The sequence below is a fragment of the Geospiza fortis genome, unplaced genomic scaffold (genome assembly GCF_000277835.1).
Source record: "Geospiza fortis unplaced genomic scaffold, GeoFor_1.0 scaffold79, whole genome shotgun sequence".
Classification (NCBI taxonomy): Eukaryota; Metazoa; Chordata; class Aves; order Passeriformes; family Thraupidae; genus Geospiza; species Geospiza fortis.
This window is the reverse complement of record NW_005054408.1, coordinates 491,632-513,883: the sequence shown is the minus strand read 5'-3', so window position 1 is coordinate 513,883 and position 22,252 is coordinate 491,632. Positions and strand designations below refer to the sequence as shown.

Sequence of the window (22,252 nt, the reverse complement as noted above, 5' to 3'; positions counted from 1 at the left end):
CCTAGGAAATATCCTGTGTTACTATTGCAGAAGTATGCCTACATTATGTTACAGTATGAATATGCTTGTATATTTATTATTAAAATACTTACTGTTCCGCCTTTTGAAGTAGATGGACAAATGATTTAGGAGTAGGAATAGACTGAAACAAAATTAATGCAAATAATGTGTTGATTTTTTTTTTTTAGCTTGATTAGCCAAGCCAATAGAAAATTCTGGAAAACGTATACAATTATTTTAACTGTCATAGACTGGCAATTGTAATTGACATGATTTGTACGAGATGCGGTGTAATAACTGAATATATTAAAAAAAAATCTCATGGCTTGATTACCAGGAGAACATTACTAGTGCCACAATATTATTAACAACACAATTATCATGGCATCCCTAGGACACGCTCTTAGCACTTCAATGCATTAGCGAACCTTTGCTAACGAAGAAAAAATTAAAGTACAGCAAATTTCAAAGCACCAGTTGTACGCAACATCATTAAAAATTTATAAAACTTCCCCTGAACATGACAAGTGTTTGGTTTAAATGAAGATCAGCCACAAGAAGAAGCAGAAATCTTGTTATTCTTTGTCTCTTTCTCTCCCCTCTTTTTCTCTTTCTCTCAGACCTCCCCCAACCACCACCACCTCAATCCAGCTGAAATATGTAACCATTACAGAGTGACAGTTTGACACACAATGACCTGTCAGAACATTCATCTCTCAATGTTTTATTTTAGTGAGGAGCCAAACTGCAGAAAAAATAAGCAAGTTGTTTCAAGGCTTGGAATGAGATCAAACATTTCTGGCATCCCCACTTACCAGACCTTTGATTTACAATGGATCTGTCAGAGGCTGATTAGACAGTGTGTGTTTAAAAACCTATAGATGTTCCACAATTGCACAAGCTCTCCCCTTCCCTTCACAGAGTGCGTTTCTGCTCTTTGTTTGAATGGAGAGAATGAGCCAGGTTACACTGCAGAACCTTACACCTTGCAAGTGGAAAACACCACATGCAAAACTGCAGGCAGCTGCAATTAAACCTCTTAGGCAGGAGCATTCCCATTCTCCACTAAAAGAAAGCTGTAGCTCTCTGTACTCTGTAATATTCCTTGTGCCAATTTCTATTACCTTTTCCTTCCAGGCCTGAAGTTATAATAGTCTGCAGAGAAAATATACCCAGGAACTGCTGCAATCTCTGCATATTTTCAATAATGTTCAAAAGCAACACCCAGCTAAAAATTTGTCAGACAACAAAGTGCAGGTGGCTAAAATATTCCCACACTGTAACATTTTTTGCTCATAATTGCAAGTAGGGGGGAAAAAAGGCTAGAAATATATTGTTTCTATTTGTACCTAGAACAGTTGCAGAAAGAGCAGCAGGATTTGTGCCTGGCATTAGAATGTGTAATTCCTTAATACTATATTGTGGCATATGGTTCATTGTAGCAAATTATGAATACATGTGTTTGGAGAGCTTTGGTAGTAAATTTGGGCTTTGTACATCTACAACAATGCCCAAATCTGACAAACATAATTTATATAATATTAAGTTAATACAGTATTATGAAATTACCTCACTGTAGTAAAGCTGTAATTTTTAAATGAAAGACAATGAGATGAAATGAAAGCAAAATAAACATTAGCATTTTGTGAAAGGTAGAACAAATCTTCCAAAAGTCTGCTTTGTAATTTATTATAATGCTGTGTTTATGACTTCCAGTATATTTTAGACATGGCATCCTTTAACAGTATAGCACAACTACACTGCTGTTCAGAATGATCCCAATCTCTCAACCCCTCTCAGGCAACACTCTCAATTAATTTAAGACAGACTTTTGAATGACTACTTCCTGTGATTAAGCAAGGAGCAGGTTGGAACTCTGGGATCTAGTCCCCATGATGCTCCTAAGGGGCTCAGCACTGCATTTGCTCCATGTGGAAAATTCCAATCAAGTTGATAGGGCTGTGGGAACATGGGCTATTACTCTGTGTGTTAGACAATTCAAGATATGGAATTATATTTCACATATCCATAAGAGGGAAAGTGAGAAAAGCATTACAATGGGAGCCCCATAGCTTGTAGGAAATGGAACGTGTTAAAACACACAATTGTATTCTTTCAAGGGAAAGAGGACAGCAAAGAGCTACAGCAGGAGTCAAAAAGGAAAGAGGGAGGAAGGGGGAGGAAGTAAATAAATAAATAAACAAATAAATGTTTTGAGGTCATACCCCACAAGACCCTGAAGTGGTGCACAATTTCTATTATCAACTTCTTGAGGAAAAAAGGGAGCACAAAGAAAAACATTTATTAGTGTTTTACAGCTGCAGAGAATCTGTGTTCTATTTGCTCTTTAAAAAGATATGATGCCATGTAAGCATTTCTAGCTCACCTCTGGTAGGACAAAATAACAGAAATTGTCATCCAAAACCAAAAGTCCTTTGTCTCAGTCAAGGCCTAATTTCTAGTATTTAATTTGTGATGTGTGGTTTTGGTTTTGTTTTCAAACAGAGAATATGATTTTCAGGATTTCTGAGATTTCACACGTCCTAAGCAGCAAAGCTCACTATCAAAAGGGGGATTTCCAGTAGGAGATGCCAAACATCATTTGTCCTCAATATCAAGAGCCTGGGCCTCCATCAAGTTACAGTAACTAAAACCTAGAGGTTATGGCGCAGAAGAAAACAACTGTAGAATACAGTGGCTTCACATATTTGTGAAATTCATGTCTCAGGCAACGCTGAGACGTCACAGATGAAAATGTATGACCTTTCTTTGTGTAAGTGAAAGCCATGTTATACACTACTGAATATTGCTCCCAACCCAGAGACCTGCTATTGGTATTTATCATTCTGCCACCTTGCTTCATACTCTCTGAAACACAGAGAAAACACTTTTATCTGAGCAATCAGAGAAAGGTTAGCATTGCGTTAACGGGATAAATCTATGAATGAATCATGAAATACGAATTAGCACAACATGTTAAAATAAAATTCTATGCAAAATACCTTTATGAAATGCTGATAACATGCATGCCTGTACCCCAGCCACAGCCGCCTTGATCTCCTTCAGCACCTCAAATCCACAAACTATATAATTCCAAATTTTGCATGGGGAAATCTAATGCTGCATAGCATGTGTGCTATTGTCAAGTGTCATATCCACTCACAATTTGCATATCATGAACTACACAACTCCAGCACAAAAGTTGGCACACCTTACTGCTGCAAAAACCTCCAGATCTGAACTCTGTGAACAGCCTTAATTTTAGATGCAAACAACCACAGCTTTCCCACTACCATTAGGAAAGTGAAACATGCCAAATAATTAAACTGAGACAGGGAAGATTTCAGAGGTGAGCTCTGGGCTCTGGAGGCCCAGAACCAGCCCACAGCTGCTGTGTTAAAGGGGCAGAGTCTGCGAGCATTCGAGCCCAGACCTCAAGTGACAGGGGGGCGTTTCTTGGGAAGAGTGAAAAAGTAGAAAGTGATTAACTATTGGGGTCTATTTTTCTACTCCTTAAGCTGAAAATCAGAAAAAAAAATACCTGAATTTGACTCTCACACAGTGCTATCTAAATGCAAATTCACAGTAAGGGTTAACCTGTTCATCTCTTTCCAGCCACACCCAAAACAAGAGCTCTGACAATTTGGATTTTGTCAGCTTGATGAAGTAGCGTTGATTTCCTGAAGCAATAATGAGATCCAGTACCAGAAAACAAGATCTTTGGCAAGAAAGCCTAGATCCCTCTCAGGATTCAGTAAGAACACTATTAAATTTGAAAAGAGTGGCAGGGGACTTAGGGTGACAAGGGAGCAGCACAAACACCTTCACTGCAGCAATTCTGTGTGATCACACCCTGCCTGTGCATCTCCACCCTATAACTTCTGAATCTACAGGCTCATTTCAACCAAGTTGACAGAAGGGTAAAAAGTTCAAAGATAATCAAGTTCCTACACATTTTTGAGCACACCATATCCAAAAAGAAAAGAACAAAACTTTTACTGACCTTGGGAACACATTCAGAATGACCTCATACCTTATCAGATATCAAAGAATCTGTAGTGGTATGATTGAAAACACTCCAAATACAGAAAAAAGCTGGAGGACAAACAGCTTCTGGACATAGGAATCAAGTAATAATAATAATAATAATAATATATAAATGCATGGCAAACCAGACTTCGACAGCTTCACTGAAACTACACATTATGACATTTGTAAAAACTACTTAAGAGTAATTTACCTCAAAGCATAGAGGAAAGGAGATGAGAACAGTCAACATCCCTGATTTACTTATGCAGGGCATTTGATCATCTACAGCTTATATACTTAATAAAGGTTGCAAAACTTTATTGTGTTCCCAGCGTTACTCAGCTCCACCAGCATGACTCTGTATTGTGTTCCTGAACTATCCAAGTTAGGCATTCCAGATGGATTTTCCTTTGCCTGCACTCACAATGCAAAATTCTGTGTTAACTTGAAGCATCCTCTCATGCACACATAAATGTATGCATATTTATACCCCCATAAAATCTAACTCTGCCACTTTAGTCTGTGACAGACTGTACAATAATTAGCATTGTCAATTACTAATTATACCATGGCCACAGATACAGTAATGAAAATGCAGCAAAGTAACAGCTTTGATAATTTCAAAGAATTACACCTTTATTCTGTCGCATTTGAATATTTCTACTTTTATCTGTTCTTATAAATGCAGAAAAACAAGAACAATAGGTAACATTTTCAAAGCCAAATTTAAGGACACATTTTTCAGACCTCTTACTGCTCAAAGAACATATCCCCCTCATTCTTTTTTTTTTTTTTAAATCAGTTAAATATAAACAAATTAACTTCCTATGCATGTTGCTTCTGAGAGAATTACTTTTCATTTTTAGAGTGGTTTTCCATCACTACAAACCTTTTCCTTTCCCTTATGCACCAGCAAACATACTGATACAATTTAAAGGTCATGTTCTTTTCAAACTGACAGGGCCCTCCAAAATTTTGACGAGAGTCCCTCCAAGAATCACACCATACAAACGGAAAGGAATTAAGTAAAGCATCACTTGATGTAGGCTCAATCATGTGAACTGATTAGAAAATGTAACCATGGAGAGAGGTGATTCAAAGTGTGACGGACAACCTTTCAAAGAAAGGAGATGTCATGTTGATAATAATAAGCAAGTACCTGACATTGAAGGAGGGGGTGAACACAGAGGGTCAATAAAGATATAATTGCCTTCAGCTACTAAAAAAAAAAAAAAAAAACAAAACAAATAAAAACCCCCACAACAAAGCACCAACCAAAAATCCAAATCTCTTTTCTAACTTTGGTTTCTTCACACACCAAGATAAATATTTAAAATTATCAGAGCATTGTATCTGTGTAGCTCAAGTTAAGTTTTAGCCAAAAAATACTGAAAAATGCATTAATAACATTCCAGTTGCTAAGCTTGTTCTTTCACCCAGTAAAAAGGATACCTTGAAGTTCAAAGCCAAACATACAGAGTTTGTCTTATAAGGTTATATTGATACATATTGATGTGCATTACAAGTTAGGTCATATTTAAGAAAATAGGACTGGCTTTGGATTATAATACCCACATTATTCAAAGAAATGCTACAAGCAAAAAGTAAATGTGCTTTTGAAAGACACGGCTCATCAGGAAGACGATACACATTTTAAAGAGAGCAAGTCTCAATCTTGGAGGGAAACACAGTGCAAGCTTGGTTAGGACAAAAAGATCTCTCCACAAAATAAAAGCAACAGTTACCATGTGTTCTCAACTTTAGATGAATCTGCAGCCCAAAAGAATACACCACCCTCCACCACATTTAATCAACATAAAACTCAGTTAAACTCAAGAAACAGGTAAAAAGTAATTGCAAAGTATCATATTCCTGCCCTCTTTTTGACAGTAAACAATATTTAACCTATTTTTTAAATTATTTATTTCTTTCATGGTTCTCTAACTGCTGCTCTTTCCTTTCCCATCAGTTGCTATGATTTATGGCACTCAAAACAGACCCAGCATGTCATGAACTATTATGGTAACAATTTGAAAACATTACATCCAAGATCATTTTAATGATAAGACCTGTCTTCTCTTGTCGATATTAAAATGCATATAATGTATATGAATAAATGGAATCTTAACTGATTTAGATACTATATTCTTATTGATGTCAAAGAGGTCAGTGAACACATCTAATGTTTTAGCCAACCATGGATTGAAGATTACACTTACATAAAAATAGACGTGGAGCCTTTCTCCTGTAGCACAAATTCAGCCCAAATTTGCACCAGGTAGGGTAACTTAAATAGTTCAGGCAAAATAATTCAGAGGTACAAGTCAAGTTCCCACTGGACAAATGCCCATTTCATCAAGAAAGTAATAAACCATGGCACCCATGACAAACTCTGATGCTATTTGCTTGACACAGTGCCTGTTCAAGGCTTGTCCATGTGTTGCAGATTGAAAGCTGCAGGACACAACCAAGGTGACACCCCAGTCATACAATCTACTGCCTGTCTTGGAGAGAAACAAGGTTTTACTGCAATCTAGGTCTTTTGCAATTGCTCCCTGGACTGCTGGCTAATGAGGTCAGACAGTACTGTCCATTCTAGACATATTCTTTCCAGGGTATCATCTCTCCAAGAGACATTCCATGAGGACATTCCCTTAAATATGCCATCAAAGCAAATTATAATGATAGAATTTATTAACATTTTTTATGAGGCAAAAAGCATACTTCTAAGGAAACATGAAATAAAAATGAGACCAAACAGCAAATGAATTTCTGAAACTATGTAGTAAATGTTGTTATGCCACTGGAAAGCTTTTGTTACACCCAAGGACAAAAGCTGAGGTTAAGATTTGCAGACACCCCTGACCAGAGATCTTAACCAGACCTCCTTTTTTCAGCAACCAAAAGCCTCCCCACACAGAGTGAGTGATCCTGTCTCTGCAGTCACATCTGTATGGGGGGACTGAGTTTCCTTCTTTTTCTTTTAGCTCCATACCTCTGACCACTTTCTTTCTAAAAAGAAAAGCTGAGACTGAGATCATTTAAATCAGTAGATGAATACCCCAGTTCCTCAAATTGCACGATGGGTGGAGGCCCAGGGGGGCTCAGTTGTCTTTAATGCAATTTACACTCTGAAAAACAGCAACCATTGAGTTTGTGGCCAGCACTGGCCAACTCCATGCTTGATAGAAAATATAGAGAGACAATCTGCAGCAGCCTCCACTGGGGGAGGTCAGGGGTGAAGCCAGAAAGAAAAAATAAAAAGGAGCAAGACAGTGGAGAAAGGACATGGGATTTTCAATACAAACAAATGAACGATCAGAAAGACATGACACAGGAATAATTGGCTGTAGTGTCAGAGAGGCACAACAGGCTAAAGATGTAAGAAAGAATTGCTCACCCTCTGTTCAGGCACATGGCCATGGCACTGGTCATAGGCTGTACCTACACCAGCATCTCACTCCAGAACAGTGGTACAGCTTTGGGTGAATTTATTCCCTCTTATTGTAGTTGGCTTTGTTAATAAAACTGTTTTGATGACCTGATTCCAGATTCCTTTTGTAGGCCAAAAAAAAAAAAAAAAAAACCAGAAGCAGTACCAGATGTGTACCACATGTGCACCATTAGTCAATGTAAGTAAAAGATGCAAATCAACAACAGTTTCTCAGTCTTCTCCAAATGCAGACAGGATGGGAACATTTGGTTCCAGTGGCCACACTAACCATGGTCTAAAGTAAAAAATCTCAAAACATACTTACTGTAGATATGAGGCCTCAGCACAAATAAATTTAAATTGATGCATTTATAAAGAGCCTAATTCCTTGCCAATGCAGAGTGTGTCTTAGAAAACTTGGGTGAAATAGAGATTTCAACCTCTGTCAGAGAAAGGTGACATGCTTTTGGACATTCTTCCTTGAGCATGTGCCAGATGACAAAATCATTTGGAACATGAGACCTTATTTTCAAATTACATGTTAATCATCTTCCTCACAGAAGATTAAATTCTGATGCAAATGGAAGGGGATGGAGCCATCCCATCACTGCCTGATGTTCCCTGCTAAAAGAGAATGGGAAGGGCATAATGCAAAAAAAGAAGCCAACCATTTAAGGGAGAAGACATAAAAGCAAAACCCAGGGGTTGCAAAATCCACATGAACTAAACCCATGACTCAAATTAGTATAATTGAAAACCATTAAGCTCAGCTCTGTTCAAGTAAAAATTAACTTTATAGTGACTATCATTATAAACTATTGCTTCATCAGGAAAATACATCATGGTTATATTTTATAATTTTTATCCTCTCTTCCATGTAGCTGCTAGAAGGCAGTTACAATGAGAACTGGGTCTTTCCAAAGTTGTTAACAAGACACATTCCTTTTGGTTCATGGCTAGTATTATGAGAGTTTCTGTCTTATGTCACTATTTCTGACACATGCTGGAGACAGAACATCTTGGCTCAAAAAATACTGGACCATCATTTTATGGGAAGAGACTTTCTAGACCACAGAAGCAGATAGATTTACAACTGACAACGCAGAGGTAATGATAACCTACCCTTACACAGCCCAGAGTCTTACATACTGTAAACTCAATTAGTAATTCTTTTATCTTCACCCAGAACAGATATATTGAAAATTGCAGATTGAGGGCTTTTCTCATATAGCTCTGACCACAAGGATAAATACTGCCTTGCTTCAGCAACATAATTTTTAGCCCCCTCATTTTTCATCCAGTTCAAGTTGTTTGATTCTAGGAGTCCATATTCCAGGCAGGCAGAGCACTCATTTATGAACACAACGCAGGCAAGCGTGCATTTGTTGGAGATGAAAGGCATGAGAGTTGCCCATAATTTTGCCACAAATAAACTCCTCCTTTGGTTTATGCTACATCATACCCTTCCACGTGAATAGTTTTGATAAAGACCTGTTACTCCCTTCTCTTTCACTATACACAGTGTGGATACATTAGATAAACACTTTTATACGTTCCCGTCAAGGAGAAATATCCCACACAACCAAGCAGACCTTGTGAAATAACATTTCACTTATCTGTTATGTCTTTCTGAACCTTCCCAAAGAACTATAACTCTCTAATCCCAGTATACAGCTGCATATAGACTTGCTCTGAGAAATTTTTCTTCTCAAAGACCAGCAAAAAAATGCAGACACACAGGTGAGGAAGGTTTGAACAGCAATATGCACATTATTTTATAACTTCTTTTCCTTTCTTTTTTGTTGCAGCTAAAAGAGTTATTTTAATAACAGGCAATTTACAAGCACACACAGAATTTGAAGAGGTCTTCAAAATACTTTGGAGAAATAGATCATATACTCTAAGCCAAAAGCATATATCACTTTTATCTATTAGGGTTTTTTACATTTTTACTGGGTCTCAGTGATTTACTAGTATAAAATAAAACACAGAGCTATACTCTAGTTACAAAAACACGGCCAATATGAGAACAGAGAGAGCAGTAAAGTTTGAAACTACAGTGAATGCAGGGGATTTGAGCTAACATAGTACAACAATGAAGTTATTTTTCCAAACTTACCCGTATGCTTGCAATAAATATGATAATCAAGTAAATTAAAAACCTGTTGCATTTACACACTTCTGTCCACACTTGTCAATCATTTTTCAACAGCAAATATTTCAAGACAGTGGTTATAACCTCTGCTAAGAGAAAAGAACAGCCTGTTTTGGTGAAAAAAAATTGACATTTCATTTACTCTTGTAATTTAAGTTGTTCATTCATTGCTCTTGTATGCTGACAGATAAGATTCCTTTAATGTTCTTGAGCAAAACAATAAATACAGTGTAGTTAAATTTTAGATGTGAAAACATTATGCTTTGTCTTGACAGCACCACAGTTAGGCATAAAGTTATAATGTTCAAATAGTCTCTTCTGAGACTCTCTGTGCCATAAAACATGTAGTCTTTCAAAGTGTGTATGTATCTGTCATTTGATTTTTCCTGAAATCAGAAATAGATGGATGCATATCCTGATTCTTCACCTACAGATTTGAATTTATTTCTCCTTCAGCCCCAGCTCCATGCTATGAATAGACATAGGTCCATCTGATCAAACAGGAAACATTGCCCAGCACAACTCCTGTCATTAGGAGCCAGGCCCAGGTAATAATTCTGCCTGCTCATCCAGGAGCTCTGTCACCACAGCCCCACCAGCCCAGGCTGTCACTGCTGGGACTGGGGTCCCTCACGGGGTGGCTCCAGTGCCCCAGCAGGTCCCACTGGGCTCCCACTCACAGCCAGAAAAGGCTTCTTCCCCACCAGCTCGACCCCCAGTTTCCCACAGCAGAGTCTCAGACCTCTGGATCATTTAAACAGTGGAATGACAGAGCAGTAACAAAAACAGCCCAAGCTGGTGCCCCTGAGGAGGGACCCCAAAAAAGGAACCGCTGGGCTTTTATCCCCTCACAGTCTAAAGCCCTGTGGTCTGGGATCTCCCTGCTCAGCTCCTGTGTTGGCTCTGGTGTCCCTTCCCCAGCTGTGCCCAGGTCCCTGGGCCCTTTGTCACCCAAAGGGATGGCAGGTCACAGGCTCTTGCCTGGGCTCACACCCAGACTCCACCTGCAGCTGCCCCAGCCACCTGCTGGGAATGGATTCCTCAACAGCTGGTGGGTTGGGACCTTTTGGGGGGTTGTGTTGTTGTTGAGGTTTTGGTTTTTTCAATAAAAGCATCAGTCCAGCAAACTCGTTTCAAGAAACCTAAATTCACTGCTCACGGGTCAACTTCTCCTTTTGGCCCTACTAATTGATGATATTTCACCCAGGGGTCTGGGAGTTATTTCTTTGATAACAAAGAAACTGATACATCCATCACATGGGTATGAAGTGGATCATGTACATTTTGGGTACATGAAATGGATCCAGTTCAGCTCCAAAGCTTCATCTGCAAATACATCTATTTTTTTGGTGCATTAAATACCTAATGTATCCATTGTTTCTTGTTTAGCCCAAGAGATTGAGATCTTCACATTCCATAATCATTGCAGGTAATCTCTCCCATTTCCCACATTCTCAAACAGTAATTGTCTAATATCTACATTTGGCAGATTTGTCTTGAAATAAAATTGCATATTTAAAAATGGGCTTGTATGATGAGAATACATTCAGTGATGTGGAAGCTACAAAGAAAACCCCAGATGGCTCAGACAATAATAAGATATAATATTAAATTTAGACCTTTCATCAAATGTCCTCGAATTCATACTAAGGTCTCTTTTCAGCTTTGTACTTTCCTCTTATTTTAAATGTTAATGGATTATCAAAATCATCAAATTCTGTCATATAATCCAGAATGTCTGCTTTTTTAACCACAGAAAATGAACTGCACAATTTCTGTACAGACAGAACACTATATCAAATTGATCTGCAAAGAAGCAGACACCCTCAGCAACTACTGCACAGGTACATATTAATTTCATGGTGCATTATTAGGACAGATACCTCAGCACGTTCATGATGGCCCTATTACTACGTCCTCATTCTCTAAAAGCCATTGTGCTTATATAATCTGTTATTCAAACCTCTGCAGACTCCTGAGCAAAGGAGCAAGGGGTGCTCTCAATCATCACAGCACACACCGCGGTGCTCAAACCACCATCCACACCCAAAGATGAAATCACCGAGGCAAGAGCTCACAGAGCACTGCTGCCTGCTGCCGAATAGAATTAATTTCTTAGTCTAGGTGTTGTACACTGCCTTTTCCCTTTACAAACACTAGTCCAAAAAAGGTGTCATTGCAAAAGGAAAGTGTTCATAAGCAGCAGTGCCTTTCTGCTTTAAACACCATGGTTGAAGAAAGAAGGCTTCAAGCTCAGTGAAAGCAGAACTGCACTTGGAGAAAATCATGGGAAGCAAGCACAAGAGGAGGAGTGGGGGATATGTCAAAGGAGCTTGTTCCATCCAAATTTAAGGGGAAAACAGAATAAGCAGCCTAACATTTCACAGAAAAGGGGAAAAAAAAAAACTATCATTCTCTGTGGCTCAGATGTTTCGTGTTTTTATGAGACCCCTGGGTTGCAGAGTCCATAGTGGTCATCAGGCAGGCACAGCAGTTTCTATGCATTTCCACAGATTAGCGCATGGATCATGCACGTGAAAGGGAAACTTGGCTCGTGCTGTGTGATAACATGGACTGCTGAACCAGTATTTCAGAGCTATGAACAGACACAAGCAAACTGAGCAGGACTGGGTATTCTGCCAGCATTCCTTGCCCTTGAGTTCTTCCTACCAAAACCCATATCCCATACCCAGCAAACAAAAACAATCAGATGTCCTGCAGCAAAATACTGCCTTCAGAAACCATGTTTGTGCCTGAAGTCTGAACCAAACTCTGAATTATCTAGAGAGTCTGCAAGAATAAGAGGAAGAGCTCAAAAACACAAAAATTATTTTTTTGTGCAGAAGTCAATGGTTGGTTGGCTAAAAAAGAAAGCAGCCAACTAAGTTATCCTCGGAGCTGCTATAATTCACCTTCAACATCCAGAGAACACTACAAGGCAATTTCCTCCCTCTGTTTAACCAAGACTCCCCTAAAAGATAATATTATTGCTAGTTCAAGATTCCTTAAACACACTTTGTTGCTACTAAAATATTACATACTAAGAATTACTGCAAAAAGTTGTATGTTTTAAATTAGAGACACAGATCTCAGGTTCTGAACAGTAATTACTTATAGTTTACTATAAAGAAAAGAAATAGAAAACAAATTATTTTTGAACAATAGGAGAAATCCTCTCTATTTCATCATAAACATCCAATTTTCTTCATGAGAGACAGTATGTCTCTCCCTGAAAGGGGTACTTTCCCACTCTGCTAGAGGAATATTAGGACACTAAGAAGGCTTTACCAAATCCTGCTAGTTTCAACAATAGCAAAAATAAAGAAATAATAAATGGATAGATAAAAACCCAAAAGGGAATCTTTCTTGCTCAGCATCTAAAGACTAGAACAAGAGGAAAGCATTAAGAGAAAACTTGAAGAGTAGAAAATATGGCAGCTCTGTATCTCTGCATTCTGTTTTCTACTAATTATTGCCTTGTGAAAAGGCAAGGTTTAAATAGCAAATAGAGACACCAACTCTGTTCAATAATGTCTCCATTTTCATGATCAACACTTCTAGCACAGACTCAAAATACAAACTTTCTCATTGGGCCAGCCCAATGTAGGTCATACCTGTTAACCCTTTTAATGCAAACCATGACTGCCGGGAGTGCAGAGACACAGTTATGAAATTCAGACATACTATCTGGGAAATGTCTTCTCCTTCTTTTATCTGCTAAATCTCAATCTGAAAATGCAGCAGTTACAATTAAAGTAGAGTATAAAGCGTATAAAACATAGGCTAATGCCTGAATTTGAAATGCAGCATTTGCCCTAAGGCACTGCATCATAATTCAGCCTTGCTTTTGTTCTGGCTAAATGTGTACTCACCAACAATAAAGGCAGGCTCTGCTTTGTCACACAGGTGGAATCCTTGTCTCTCCACTCTCTTTGATTTGATCTCTCCTACTTCAAAGCTGGCATATTGCAAAACTTTTTTGCAAAGTTTACGCAGACTTGAACTCCATTGCAGCGTGACCTTATAACTACAACAGCTCTGAGCTCCTTGAGACATTGATCATGTCTACATGGATGTTTGTACAATACCCACTGTAACAGGGCATTGTCTAAGGCTGGGGACTCTGGGCAATATTCTAACATAAATATTAAATAATAATAAAGTTCTGTCAAGGCAGTGATCTGTGAACTACAGCAGGTTCACGTGATCATGTATTATGGCTCAAAGGCAGCCCTCAGCAGCCATCATATAAAATCTCTATGGTCTAAAAAGTACTTAAACAATGATTTACACACAAGTCATAAAATTAATAGGAATTACATATATTCCAAACTTGTACATACACCAAAATTTATGTTTGTGCTGTATTTAAGAAACTTCAAGGGCTCACTTTTTCTTTGTTCTTACAAAAACTATTTGTTTCAAACTCCGAAAATGTTCAGAGATTCATAAATATGATAATAAAATATAAATAAACAGGGTATCAAAACATTGAAATAGATTTTGATAAAATTTGGAAATACACTCTGCATTAACAGACAATTATAATTAGAAATTAGTTCAAAGTAGTAAGAGTTCCACATGAAGATTCTCAAAATAGGGCTAAAATTGATTTTCCAGTTCATCCATTCCTAGTCAATAATTTTCACCCATGCCACAAGAGCTGCATGATGTGTTCTAATATTCCTTTCTGGGAAAAATGCAAGTTAAGCTGCCTCACTTGGAAAATTGAGTTTTCACAGAGTGGTAACAAACAGCAAGTGAAGAAAAAAGAAAATTACAAAGTTGAATTCACAAAAACACTTATTTGGATATCTCATTAATGAAAGGAGTGGGGGGGGAAGAAAAGAAAAAACAAGATAAAAAACCCAGAAGCACACTGCAAAGTGTAAAACAAAATGTAAAACAAAAGCTCAACGCATATCTGTCTTTCACTTGGCTATGATGAGCCTTGTATATTTAAATGGAAACAAGACCTACTACAAAGCAAGTGAAAAACCATTCACTAAAACAGCCAAATGTGCCATTAGCCCTTTATAAGACTAAGCCAATTATGGTTAAACCTGCTGTGTTTTTATTTTCATGCTACTTCAGTTAAGCATGGACCATTTAAATGGCTTTGGAATGGGGGGGTTACATGCTTCACAGTCAACTGAGGTATATCCCACTTTTTCCCCAGTGTAAATTCCAGGGGTAGGTATTATGCAGGGATTTATACTCATATGCAAAAGGACTTGTATATATATAAATAATTTTTAAAGTCACTTTCAGAAGACTACATAGTTACCAAAGTGATACCTTTAACCTAATTAAAGGTATACCTAGTTAGCAGTAAAAGAAAAAAAAATTGACCTGTTTCTAACAGATATCTAACACAGATACATGAGAAATACATGAAACCAGACAGTTAAAAACTCTCTTGTAACTAATTAAAAGAATAAATTAAGCTCTAATTAGCCTAAAATCTGAGCAACTCACCTGATAAATTTAAAGACGGCTAAAGGCAAATCTAGATTTTTTAATAGAAGTATGCTAAAGACCACATACTAAAAGAGGAAAAAAAAATCTTGTGTTTTAGATGTTTTATCTGGTGAGGAAAAGAAACAGCCTTTCCAAAACATGCTCTGAAGAATGCTCTGAAAAAGCAGTAGATGCTAAATGTATTTAGGGTGAAACAGCTTCTCTATTTCATATGTTTCTTTCTATCATCATTAGGTATTTTTTATTTTTTCCTTATTGCTGAAAATAAAAAGTTACTTCTGCTGACATTAAAAGCTTGATTTTACAAACTATTTAATGCACTCTAAGGATATTGTTAAAAGACAGTGGCATGCTGATGTGAGTTGTACAAAGGTCAGTGATTTGGAGGCTCTTTCAGACAATTTGCCAGGATTTTGGCATTTTGTAAGCACACATAGGACAGCTCTCCAGCAAGCTGACCTTGACAGTGAATTGGATAAATAAACCTTCAATTTACCCCCTCCAGCTCGATGCTAGCCCAGCTGATCCCTCTGGAGCCTTCACCTGTCCATATCGTTCAACTGCCTGCAACTTCCAACTGACGAACATCCACGGCTTTACAGGTCCTGTGACAAACACCATCTAAAAGATAAGGCTTCTGAAAAGTCAAAGTCAATAGTGTTTCCATTGAAAATTTAATGCCGCTTCCATCTTTACCCATCATTCTTCCTACTGTTGCATGTATCCCAGGAGGCACTTCAAGCAAAAGCACTACTCCATAACAGGTAATGACGTGGCATTTAATGATACTGTCCAAAGTGATCCAAGCCCATGGAAAGTAATGTGCACTCATGTACCAGATAAGCACAGCTGAATGTACTAGAACAGCAGTATCTCTCACTGCTCTGTCACTAGATACAATGTGACATATGCTCTGCCATTGTACCTGGCTTTTCCTTTTACTTCACCATCAGAGGAAAAGAGCATTTTCAGATACAGAGCACCAAAGTGTTAAGGGAATTCAGTAAAAGGTAGGATGGCAACATATCCGTAATTAAGTATTCACAGCCTCTTTAATACTTCAGTGCTCTTGGATTCGCTACTAAAATCTGTGAATTATACCTCATTGAAGAATGTCCTTAATCGACTCTGACATGTTTTATTGGAGGCAGAAAAAATGTTTCAGTATGATAGATAAGGTTAAAAATGTTACTACTCTGATCATTTACTCTAGTGCCTTGCAAAAAACTCCAAAGCCAAAAACCATTTACATCATTCATCTGATGCAATGGAGAAAAAAAAGCATTATCTGACAGCCCATTTTAGCTGATGGGACAAAGTGCACATTTTCAATTTTCTGACAAAGTTATGTTGTTTATGTAGATAAGAAAAAGAAGAAGAGAGAAAAAAACCCCACGACTGTAACATTTCTACCGCATGCCGTAAGGATTTGAAATTCGAGTTAAACAGCAAAGTACCTTGAGACCATGCAGAGCAGAGCATGACAAACAAAAATCATTTTTATGGTTTCAAACCAAATAACACATTACATGTTTTCTACTCTAATAGCAGCGCAGGGTTCTGAGGCAGCCCCAGAACGTTGCAGCAAAGCTCAGCATGACATCTCTATGCGTGTGTGAGAGCCCTGCTCCCGCTGCAGCGGGACCACGAGGCAGCTCAGTAAAAAGCTGCTGAAATATTTTTAAGTAAACATTTTAACTGAGCTTTTCTTGTATTAATTTTGATACTCTCCGGATATCAATGGCTTCTGCTTATACAACTCACTGCAAAAGGGACGAACAGGCATCTCATACATATTCAATTTCTATTATTAGTTTTAGGAGAGTGATCCATGACTATGTGGGAAAGTTAGCAAAGAAAAGAAATTGTTTAAACTCACCGCCAGAGACTTCTCCATGGAGTAACATGACACTGGTAGAAAAATAAGTCTATGAACTTCTGTTCCTCAGGACAGGACACATTAAGTTTTCAGATAAATAGCCTTTGCATTTAAAACTTACATGGATAGACTACATAAGCGATAATATGGTTTAACAATCCCTGTTTTGCTTTTTCACCACCAAAAAATTGCATTTTCTTTTTGTTCATGCCAATAAAGCAAAATTACTAGAAGTATTTTTACTAACTGTGTAACTGACAAGATTATTATTTCAGCACAAATTAGGGAGAAAGAGTGCTTACCACAAAAGTAAAGTAATCCCATTCCAGTTCATTTTGCTACTCATACACCTAAAGGTAAGCACACGTTTACAGAACTGGCTCAATTACCTCAGGCTTTGTGGTACACACCTAAATTACTAAGACATCTATGAGCTGAACCATTACCCATTAGAAACCAAAATGAAAACTTTCAAATAATTGGCTAAGACTCTAATTCTACAGCATGGACAAGGCTTAAAATTAGTACCAGATGCTGGATTTTGTTCTTTAAACAACAGTTCTTAGGACAGAGAAAGATTCATCTTCCAAGACTACTCCTGCCTGCAGACAATATGACCCATCTTAATGAGGCTGCTGAATGCTTTATGAGCAATTTCATCCACTAGTTACTATATTCTGGCACCAAAATTGAAATATTCATTTTAAATCTTGCCATTAGGACAGTATTGCTTTCTGCCAAATTTCCAATGCCAATTCTTACATTCAATTGTGATTGAGTGTTTCTCCAGAACCCAACAGATAACAGCAAGGTCTGCCCACGCATCCTGTGTCACAACCAGCTCATTAAGCTCCCTATTCCCATAGACACTGTTTGGAAAAGAGACACTGGGGAAACAGTTTTCCATGACCCACTTATATCCAGGTTACCCCTATCAGCTACCTATATCTCTGCTTATGTATTTAATCATAAAAATCTTCCTGAATAGAACAGTCCCATCTTTGAGACACGGAGAAGGAGAATGAAGAACTCAGGGTTTTTTCAAAATTTTGAGGAAAAATATGGCTGCATGCTCAGGAAAATGTAAAGAATATATGGTATAAGTACATTTGCATGTCACGCTGCCTCTGTCAGTCACAAACTTGTTTTACTGTAATACCATACATGGACCTGTGACCTGGCAAAAACATCAAAAAAGGCCGTTGTTTTAAAACTATGATTTTAAAAGAACACATAAAGGACATTTTTGGAAACTAAGACTTGAAAAGCACACATGAATTAGAGAAATATGCAAAAAGCTTTCCTACTTGACGATTTTTCTTGAAGTGCTTTAGAAGACCAGTTGCCACCCATGAGAATGCTGCACAGATATTTTCAGTGCTGAGACTGTGGCCATGGGAGATACCAGGGACCACAGCCAACCAAGATTTCTCCAAATTAACTATGGAGAGCAAAGCAAGAGGGTTTTTTATCTCCTCTTCTCTGGAAAGAAAACAACAGACTTGAAAGTAAGGTCAAATTTAATTAAAAAAAAAACAAAAACACACACACAAAAAAAACCCAAAAACAAACAAACAAACAAAAAAAAACCCACCAAAACCACAAAAACCTTCCCCATAGTTAAAAAAAAATAAGCTGAAGAACATGGAGTCAGAGTCAGAATTCATGATCTGAAGCTACCTGGCAAATCATATGAAAACACACCACAAAGTTACAATTAACCCCAGAATATTTGACTTGAAAAATTTATATTCTTGATGATGAATCTTGATATATGAATTTTTTTATCACAGGAATTAATATATCATCTCTGTCCATACATCACTGCCTTGCATGGAGAAGTTCACTCTTTTGTGCTTCAGTTTTTTGAATCCTTTCTTTGCCTTCAAAATATTTTTTTCTTTTTGCTTTATAATAATGGCTTCACTTTTATACATTGTAGGGCTCAGGAGGAAGAAGGGAGGAGGGAAAGAAAGAAAGAAAATGTACTTTCCTTGCTATTAATTTTCAGACTGCTTTTTTTATTTAAAGTAAGATGTTTTGTTTCCCAGGCAGTATGTATGCCTCGCTCTATGAAGTGAGAGGTGCAATTGCTGCCCCAGCTCTGTGTGTGGCTGTGGCCTTAGAAGTCAAGGATAAAAGAAACAAAACATTTTTTTTTTTAATTCTGAAGTGAAAAATCCATTTGATTTCTTTTTGTTTATTGCTGCATTACTTAGGTAATTGCTTGAGTTGAGTCAGACTGACGGCAAGGCCCTGGACCCTCTGACTCCAATCCTTTTGCTTTATTTGTCTCACTTATTAAAAGAATGTCTTGGCTTATATGATGGGTACTATTCAAGCAGAAGTTAAATCACTTATATTTGCAATCTAAGTCACTGACTCACAAAGGCTGAGTATACCATGCTAAGTATTCACAAAAATGCTCTAAACCACAAAAATCATAAGCTCAGCCCTAAAAACTGAATGTTCAAGAAGGTCTGTGAAGATTTGTAAAACATTTAAATGAACCAAGCCATAGCAACTTGTACACAAAAGTCATTCCACACAAAAAAACATAGCATGGACAGATATAAAACCTGGCCATGCTTGAGCAGCTCACATGCAATATAACCTAATTTATGCAGTGAAACCTAGGTAAAATTTAGCTTATCCTCTGCCTCTCAGAATGCTCCAAAGACCTGCTAGTTTAAACAGCACTGTTTTTTCAGTATTTTCTAACATTCTTAATAGATATCAAGCTCCTGAGATCTTCTATTGTGTGGTGATTCTGTGATGCAAAAGCAGAGCTATTTCACTTCACTGTCTGTTACCTCAAATGGTGCTGATGTCCTTTTCTAAAACCCAGGATGGCTAACAATGGAATCTTCCATTATAACATTAGATTACAAGAGAAATTACAAAAGGAAAGGACTTCAGCCATTTTTAAAATTTTCATTGATGTTTGAGCTGATGGCCCAGGAAAAAAAAAGTACACACACAGAGCATTTAAGAAATTCATATGTCCAAACATTTAGCCTTGTAAGAAAATTTTCCATTCTTTTCATCACTAATATCCAATGTATTTGTTTAAATAAACTATTCACATCTCCAACAACTTCAAAGACAAAGGAGTTGTGGTTCGAGCCATGTACTGAAAAACAAGGTTGATGTTTCTGAGTTCACATGTCCTTTCTGCCTTTGCCATATTTCTAGGAATAACTTCCTCACTCCAGTTTTTCCCACTTTTAGTGTTAGTTTCTCTTTCAGTCCTGTCCTGTAGCTCAGTTACACGTGGCCCTGGCACGAAGTGAGGTGCATTCCTGTAAGCCATTAGGGATATTCTTAGTGCTGGTTTTTTCCAGCCTATTAGTTTTTGTGCTAGTGCTGTGCTGGTTGCCTTTAGCAATGCACTGTTTGGGTGTATGACTCCTGTATTTGCTTGAGGCCACAGCAGTATCAGTGTTCTGTGTCGTTTCCATTTTGTCTCAGGCAGCCCTTGCGCTCACTTGAAATAAGTGTGCCCTTTTGCCACTGACAATTGGGAATGTTGGTCCCTATTATGTGAGAACATGATCCTCCGAGATGTTTAAAGCCAGTAAACTAAATGTTTATTGGGAAAGCATGAAAGAAAGTGAGAGCCTGAGTGACTTTCATGAGCTCTATTATTAAACAGTGGTGTAGTTTATCAAGGTGAGTTAATCCAAGACCTTCTCTGTTATTTTCAGATTATTTTCACCAGACTGCTAGGAGAACATCCCAGAAATTTTTCTACAGCCCTTTTGCTTCATTATGGAAGTGTTCAGTATCATCACACTTTTGATTTCACTTTCATGCTTTGCTAATGACCACCAAACATCTCCCATAAAGCAAGTCTCTCAACTTACCCTCCCAAACGTCACAGCACCAATATTCTCCTCTCTCAACAATTAAATTCTCCTGAAATGCTCATTTCCACTTCCACTGAGTGGTGTAGCATTTTCTAGTCTGCTCCCAGGCCCCAACCCAGATTATTTCCTCAGTACCACTAACTCTTCATCTGTTACCTCTTTCTCTTTTGGCTTCTCCTTCTGTCATTTCACACTTGATTGCCTTCTCTCTAGCATCTCATATAATGGATATTCTTCTGCTATGTTTCATTTTACTTCTTCTACATTTTAGAATAATCAGAAAGAAGCATCAGCTGCTCACTGTCCAGTAAGACTGTCTTATACCCTGAAATTATCTCTACACTGTCCATAATCCTGGCAGAGGCCTCCAGCCCTGACCCTGACCTACAGCCTGACATGGCCACCTGCCCACCTCAAGTCAATGATATATAAGATATGGACAAAACTTGTTCAGTTACAACACCAAAGGATTCCTCTGCTCTTCTCAAAATATCTTCATTGTGCAGCTCACTGGTCTTACAAGTGTATTGAAAATTCCTAAATGTGCTACCTTCAAACTCCAATTACCATAATTTCATCTCATAATTAATAAAGTAAAAGTAGAAGCAGTATTGCTTCTGATTTACATAATTAGTATAAAACCCATGCATGGTTCAAACAAAATGCTGCAACCAAATCTTGAAACTTGATAGCATAAACCTAAGGCCCTTAATCTATAATTAAATTTAAGATAGCTTGATTTTAAGGACATAGAATATTTTCATAACAGGTGTAAAATTTATGTGGACAAAAAAAAAATCTATTAAATACTGAGATACTATTGGAATAGACACAAAATATTCCTTACCCAAGTGTGACCATTTCCATTGGAAATTCACATACAGAGTATTAATTAAATCCTCGTTTAGCATGACAATTCCAAAAAAACAGAAAGCTTTCAAGAGGGGCTTCACAAGCTTTTCCTGAAAAAGAAAACAGGGAAAATAAAAAGTAAGCATATAAATAAATAAAATCTAAGCAGACTCTTGCAAAACTGTAGAAGCCATTTTGACCACCTGGTCTCTAGAATGGATCCCAGGAAAACCAGGCGTGGGCAAATGTTCAACTTATGAAGAACTCTCCAAAAAAGCCTTTCAAAGGACACAGCTAATGCTTTGTGGCCATAGTGACACAGGGTGAAAACTGATCTGAAATTCCTCTTCTTGTCTATTTAGGGCAGTTATACTGCTTTTGAGAGGGGACTATGGCCTTACTGCTGAAGAGCTTGGGAGTATTTCTTGCACAATGCAGGATTTTCACAGGAGGACCATATCACAGTTTTACAAACCTAAAAAGGCAATGGTTCACTCAGTAGCAAAAAACTGCATTTCAATCCTAAAAACGCATTATTTGAAGCCACTAGTCAT

General features: G+C 37.7%; 1 long non-coding RNA gene across 1 annotated transcript in view; it reads right to left on the bottom strand.

Annotated features, from left to right (window-relative positions):
* Positions 1 to 21,794, bottom strand: part of LOC115948469 — a 42,831-nt gene extending 21,037 nt beyond the window's left edge. Inside the window, exon 1 of the long non-coding RNA XR_004082299.1 lies at positions 21,694 to 21,794. This is a non-coding gene — a long non-coding RNA (uncharacterized LOC115948469). The remainder of the gene's footprint in view (positions 1 to 21,693) is intronic.
* Between the last annotated feature and the right edge of the window lie 458 nt (positions 21,795 to 22,252).